This window comes from Notolepis coatsorum (genome assembly GCF_963971535.1).
Source record: "Notolepis coatsorum genome assembly, chromosome: 3".
NCBI classification, from domain to species: Eukaryota; Metazoa; Chordata; class Actinopteri; order Aulopiformes; family Paralepididae; genus Notolepis; species Notolepis coatsorum.
This window is the reverse complement of record NC_140167.1, coordinates 85512966-85520520: the sequence shown is the minus strand read 5'-3', so window position 1 is coordinate 85520520 and position 7555 is coordinate 85512966.

Below are 7555 nucleotides of genomic sequence, written 5' to 3'. Positions count from 1 at the left end.
AGTATTGTCTCCATAGCTATAATATAGAATATAGATATAGCTCTGCAAACATTGTGAAACACCGTGAAAATGAGCGTGGCCACAGGCAGTGCAGATGGGGAGATAGCGTGGCGTGTTAAAGCACATAATTATGTGACCAGGCACAGACTTGGTCTTTTCGAGCAATCTTAAATTCGTTGCATGATATGCAAGTACAGTTTCATACCTTCAAAATAAGCCTTGTACAAATTGTACTTCAATCTATGTCTTATTAACCAAGATGATAACACAACAGAGCTTCAAAGGCTTGGAGCTGTTTCTCTTAATCAGGGCTGTACGTAAACTTTTAAGTTTGCTTGTCATGTATAAAGTACATGTACATTACGAAATGCTTGGTTCTGTATGAGCCCCTGAGAATGTGCTTCATACAGTAAAATAAGTAAGTAAAGTGGAATAAAGTCCCAACACTATTGTAACTGAGGGGTACAATTCCCTGACTGTATTACTAGATATGATACTTACTACCACTACCTTTGTACTTAATATTCGGCCACCCAGTACACGGCATAAATATATTATGATGAACACTGTCACGTAGATGAAACGGATCCAACACAAATGTACGAATTAGAAATAGGTCTTTATTTCTACACAGCGATGGTGTGTAGAGCAAGCACTTAATCAAATCAATCACATTTATGAATGGGAATTAGTATGCACTTTTATGGCAAGAGTATTCGTCGGTGTATCAATAGAGAATGTCCAATCTCTGAAGGCGCAGGTGGTACATATACGACTTGGAATAGTTTAAGGAATAACAGCAATGATACTTTAATGATTATATACTGGATACACTAGGGGGGGTTAATCCGGTCGCTTGTAAGCCGACAGGAGTAGGAAGGGGGGGGGGGGTAGAATCCGGCTGCCTCATCCGGCCAAGGGTATCCCAGGTGAACCCACTGTAGTGCCGTTCAATGCGCCGGCGATCCTTGGACCACAGATGAAAGCAGATGGACTCTTTGTGGGCCGGCGTCCTCCGGTCCACGGAGGAGAGACGTGAAGCGACCTCGTCTTGCAGAGCGTCTCCTCACCTTGCGTCCTCTCCAGGGGGGGGGGTTCCAACACACGGCAGTGTCGGGGGTCTTTATCCATGGAATAATCAACGTATACAAAGCATAATCCGTGCCTGGGAAGGCGGGCTGTCGTCGGTAGAATAATCCGGTATACAGGTCCACTCGCTCGTCGGCTCTGGGGCTCCTCGGGTGCAGCTTCACGTGGGGTCAACCACCCTGGATAAGCAGCCAGTTCTCTGCCCGAAACGATGGGGTACTGACTACGGTAGTATTCTCACCGTACGAAGCACTATATATTAACAGACTATTATTAGCTTAATAGACTACGTCCAACTCGACGATATAGTGCCAAATATGACTATTCAAATATTAATATACACGATGTCTCAATACCGATGGTAGGCGAACTTGGCCTTACTCCCACACGTGGCGTCGCGGGGAGGCTTTACGTCTGTGACTCTATTGGAGGGTAAGAAACTGGACTGAAAAGGAAGTCCTACTTTAGTAGCGCAGTATATATACGCACTATGAACAAATAGTCCCATTAGTGGTGCGGTAGCCAGATTCCTACGCGGAACTAGGACTTGTTCGTACATGTTGAGCGGTACGTTTGAACTGGGTCTGGGAGGTATGGCAGCCTGGCACCAAGGTCTCGACCAATAGTAGAATGGAGACTATTATGGGATGTTCAGTAGGCTAGAATGGATATTCAATGCATATTGTACAAGGAATATACAAGGGATATCAGGGAATATTAGAGAATATACAAATACAATTAAATATATATATATAAATAAATATATATATTCGGTTTAATCTGGCCCTTCACAACAGCCACCCCCTGATTGGTCCCAGACCCAATCAGTTAAGCAGAGACAGATTAATCGCGTTGTCTATTTACACATAAGGGTTTGCTGTAGGGTCAGTCAACTTCACAAAGTCATAGGGTTATAGGGTCATGGTCATCATCGATTGTGTCTGGGAGTCGGGGCAGTTCTATGAGCCTCGCCACGGGACGGGTGTAAGTGCGACCCTGGACAAGCACTTCAGCTGCTCGGACCTTGCCGTCGGCACCGGTGATCACTTTGCTTACGCGGCCGGCCGGCCACATAGCTCTGGGCAGTGATTGATCAATAATCATGACGACTGTTCCTTCTGTCAAATTGTCTCTCTCCTTTACCCACTTCTGGCGGGTCTGTAGAGACGGTAGGTAGTGCAGTAGGAAACTGCTCCAAAACTTGTCGGCTAATACTTGGCTGTACCTCCACATTCGTCCGCCGTTCGCTTCTTCAGGCCGGTACATTGTCTGGAGTAACGCGGGATCTAGCCGCCCCATCAGGAGTGTGTTGGGGTCTGCGGAGATAACAGTGCTCAATCCACAGAACACAGGCTTCTTATTCTCAGCCTCCTCCTGACTGGCTTCCCTCGGGATAGGCGTGGGCCACTCTCCTTCCGGGAGCTTTAGGAATGCTGGGCCGTCACTGTAGACATTGCGACGGTGAGGTCATCTAGGGGCATCGCCCGGGTGATGACGTCAGCTGGGTTCTGTTTTGTATCAACGTAGCGCCACTCTGTTTCTCCGGTTAACTCTTCGGTTAAGTCTTGAATCTCGGTGACTCTGACTCCCACGAAGACTTTGTACTTGCATGAGTCCGATTTGATCCAGGCGAGTACTGTCGTGGAATCTGACCACAGGATTGTTCTAGACACCGGTATGGTGAGCTCACGTTGGATGAGCGTGGCTAGGTGCGCTCCGGCTAGGGCTGCGCAGTGCTCTAGACGTGGGATAGATTGTTGCTTGCGTGGGGTTATTCTCGAGCGGGCGAGGACAAATGCTGTGTAGATCTCTCCCCCCTGGTCTTGGGCCCGCAAGTAGGCTACTGATCCGTATGCGACCTCTGAGGCGTCACTGAAGACGTGTAAGTCCATTTTACATGTCTCTGGCCTCACCGTGGGTGGGAAGTAGCTTCGGCGCATATTAACGCCTGGGAGTGAGTGGAGCTCCATCTCCCACTCTCTCCAGGTGGATGCAAGGTGTGCGGGAATGGGGTCGTCCCAGCCCTGGTCCTTGTCCCACAATGCTCGTACAATCATTTTTGCCCTGGTGGTGTACGGTAGAATACATCCTAGCGGGTCATATTGTCGGGCGAGTGTTGTGTACACACTCCGTCTGGTGGTCGGCGCCGCCGCCGGCCTTCCCTGCTCCGTAGTCAGGGGCTTGTGTCTGTAGTGAAGCGAATCTGTTTTGAATCGCCACACCAATCCCAGGGTCATCTCCTGGGCTTCTCCCGGGATTGTAGCCATCCAGGTCTCGCTGCTGGCTGCCTTGTCCTCGGAGGAGAGGCTGCGCAGTACTTGCGGATCGCTGCTGGCCCACTGCCTGAGATCAAAGCCGCCTTTGATCAATGAGGCGCGGAGTTTAATCAGGAGAGCCTCGGCTTCTTCCTGGGTTGAAAGGCTTTGTAGACAGTTGTCTACGTAGAAGCTGTTCTTTACGCTGTGTCGGACCTCTTCGTCCGCTGCTGGGTCCTCTGCTACATGTTTCTGTAGTGCAAATGTAGCACAGCAGGGGCTGCACGTCGTTCCGAAGGGGAGGACTTCCCATTGGTAGATGGCTGGGTGCTCATCTCCTGGCTTCTCTCTCCATAGGAACCGTAACAGGGGCTTGTCCTCCTCTACCAATCTCACCTGCAGGAACATTCCCTTAATGTCCCCGCTGATGGCCACCCCTTCCTGGCGGAAGCGGAGTAGAACGCCGAGTAGGGAGGGGCCGAGTGTGGGACCGGGCAGTAACTCTTTATTCAGATTTTGGGATCCGATCTGGTAGCTGCAGTTAAATACCACGCGGTCTTTACCGTTGTGATGGACCTTGTGGTGAGGCACGTACCACGATTCAGTGGTCTGGTCAGCCTCTTTAATGTCCATCTTTGTGACGTGTCCCGCTGTGATGAGCTTCTCAATCTCAGCGCGGTATACACTCTCTTGGGCGGGGTTCTTGGCTAAGCGCCGCTCCGTGTTCAGCAGATACCGTTCTGTGGCGTCTGTCTTGGCGTGGAAAGTAGGCATTCCTTCTCGCCGCAGGAGTGGCGTGGCGTATCTCAACACGCCGTTGACCGGGACTCTCTTGGTCCCTGTCTCGAGGAGGTGAATGGCGTAAATGTCATCTTTAGAGCGAATGTCTTTCTTTCCGTTCTTAAAGGGCATTTGTTCCAAGGTTCATAACCGCTCTACGTGTTGCAGGAGTGCGGTTTCTCCCTCTGTGACTCGGGAGTGGAGACATCTAGTGGCTGTACTTCGGTTGAGAGATTTGGCGAGCGGGCCTTGGAGAGTCCATCCCAAACGGGTCTCGACTGCTGCAGGACAGCCTCGGGGTCCGGTATGAACCCGGTCTATCGGGACAATGAGGTCTGCATGGTCGGAGCCTATCAACAGGGTCGGCATAGCATTGTCTATGAGCGGGATCGGTAGCTTGCGCAGATGTACATATTTCTCCATCAGCTTGGCGACGGGGTATGTGTACCGCGACAGTCCTATTTCTTGGCTGGTGAAAGCGTCTGTAATCTGGTACCGTCGCTCAGGCTGGCCGCTTGCTGCGATAGAGAATGAGACATTCTCGCCCTTTATCGTCTTCAAATCTCGTCTTATTGTCCGAATTGTCATTTGGGTTTCGCTTCCCCGCAGCCCTAGCTGGGCCGCAGCGGAGGCGAGCAGAAGGGTCTTCTCTGACCCGTCATCGAGGACGGCGTAAGTGTCCAGGACTTTATTCTGGTAGCTTAGTGTCACACGCACTACTTTTAGGAGTACTCGGGCTCCACTGCTGCTGGCGGGATCGATGTACATGACGCTCGCTTTGCTGCTGGATGGTGCGGGTGAAGGGCGCCGTCTGTTACTGTCGTGAAGTATGTCCAGATGGGCTCCATCGCACTTGGTGCACCTTTTCTTTAAGCGGCATTCGGCTGCCATGTGTGAGCGCGCACAGCGAAAACAGCGCTTGTTGGACTTTATCCATTGACTTGCTTCCTCCGCGTTCAGCTTGGGGAAGGAGTCACATTGCGCTAGCCAGTGTTCTTTCTCACAGTAGGGGCACACTATCTTCCACTTCTCCGTTCTGGAGGGGGTACTGTGGCTCCTGCTGCTCGGTACTGACTCCGATTGGTGCATCACAGTCACCGATCTTCTTCCATCATTTAGTCGTCTGGTTCCTTCTCTGGAGCCAGGGGTGCTCCGTCCGAATGTATCTAGCCGTAGGCTGCTGACTTCTCTCGCCAGGAAGTCTGCTAGATCGAGGAGGTTCGGTTCGGGGCCATTCGGGTCTCGGTGGTCTCTCTGCCGCCTAAAACGCTCCTGTCGAGCGGGCGGCAGCTTCTCCAAGATCCTTTCCACATTTGAGTTGGCGTAAAGTTCATGCCTCCCCTTCTCTCTCTGCGCTCCCAACATCCCTACCAGGGACTGCACTCTGATGGACAGGTCGTCCAGTGCTCGATTGTCTATTGCTGGGGGTAAGCGGTCGATGTGTCGGATCTCCTGGATCACGTAATCCCATATGCGCCCATACCTCTGGTCCAATGCTACCAGCGCTGCTGTGTATGGGGTGGTGGAAGTCGCGTAGGCGAGCGCTATATTATGTGCGCGGGGTACCTTTAAGTGCTTCAGTAGGATGGCGTATTTATGGCGTTCATCCAATACATCCGCCAACATGGTCTCCAGACACATGCGGAGTTCTGTATACTGGGCCCGGTTCTCTTGGGTGAAGTCGGGTACCATAGGCGTGCCAATGTATGACGCTGACTGTGGATACATCGGCGAGCGTTGGGGGAGAGGCCTCCTAGGCGAGTCTCCTCCCGCTCCTTGGTATGGGCTGGTACCGGCAGTGTACCATGGCCCGCTTGTCCAGGTGCTGTTCCTCGGTGCGGGTCGTGCGTCGTGCTCACCCGGGTATAGAGTCGGGGGTCTATAGCGCAGCTCCGCGGGAGTATAGCCTGGGCTGTACCGGACCTCCTGGTCCGGTAGAGTACTGTGCTGTCGTCGGGCGTGGTTCTCCTCCTCTTCCTCTTCGTCTTCAGTTAGGTCATCCAGTGCTTGTAGTCTCTGGTTTAGCCTCTCCACAGGATATGCTGCTCCTTCCCGGTTGCTAGGTCTCGCTTGGACCGGTGGGGGGAGGTGGTCTGTGGGGGGTATAGACCTCGTCTGTTGGTCAAGTTCAGGGTTGTTTACTCGGCTAGGGGATGCCGCCCTGGAGGTGTGTCTAGACGAGTTCCTGGAGCCTCTGGCGGAGGGAGAGTGTGTTGTCCGTCTGATCAGCTGTTCTATTAGTTGCGCTTGCTGTCTGTCGCGCTCTGCGTCCCGTAGAGCACCAGCAGCTGCTCGCTGGCTGTCTGCTCGGTCTCGGGCCACATTCTCTTCTCTCTGAATGAGTCTTATTTCTAGACGTATATGCTCTTCTTCGCTCCGCTGCTGGATCTGCAGTCGGTCGCGTTCAGCAGCGGCGTTCAGGCTGATGAGGAAGGCCTGCTGTAGGGTCCTCTCTGCCTCGCTGGGAGAAGGCGGTTGTATAGGGGAGCCTTCCCTCGGGGTACTCCTTGCGGAGCCTTGGAGCTCTATCTCCACGGTGCTCTCCCCGTCTTCTTCCGTGCCGAGTTCTCTCTCGGTAGCGTTGTATTCCTCCCGGGACTCATCGGGGACTACTTCTTCAGTACTGGCGGGGTGTGAAGTCATGTCTGGTTCCCACTGGTCCCCACCGTGAACTTGGTCAGTTACATTAGAACCCGTAGGGGCCTCTATGGTCGGGGTAGTCTGGGCGTTGGGGTTAGACATACTTTTACTTTCTAGTTTTACCGCGTTTACTGTTAGTAGAAGACTAGGTTGTTGACTGACAGCGTAAGCCTCTAAGTACTGAGGGAGCCGTCGTTCGCGCTGCGGGCGTTGATTAGGAGGATCGTTTCGTGGAGTGTTCATCATAGGCCATTTCAATATTAATAACACTATATTAATATTACACTGATTACCATCCGGCTCGAAGGACCAATTGTAACTGAGGGGTACAATTCCCTGACTGTATTACTAGATATGATACTTACTACCACTACCTTTGTACTTAATATTCGGCCACCCAGTACACGGCATAAATATATTATGATGAACACTGTCACGTAGATGAAACGGATCCAACACAAATGTACGAATTAGAAATAGGTCTTTATTTCTACACAGCGATGGTGTGTAGAGCAAGCACTTAATCAAATCAATCACATTTATGAATGGGAATTAGTATGCACTTTTATGGCAAGAGTATTCGTCGGTGTATCAATAGAGAATGTCCAATCTCTGAAGGCGCAGGTGGTACATATACGACTTGGAATAGTTTAAGGAATAACAGCAATGATACTTTAATGATTATATACTGGATACACTAGGGGGGGTTAATCCGGTCGCTTGTAAGCCGACAGGAGTAGGAAGGGGGGGGGGGGTAGAATCCGGCTGCCTCATCCGGCCAAGGGTATCCC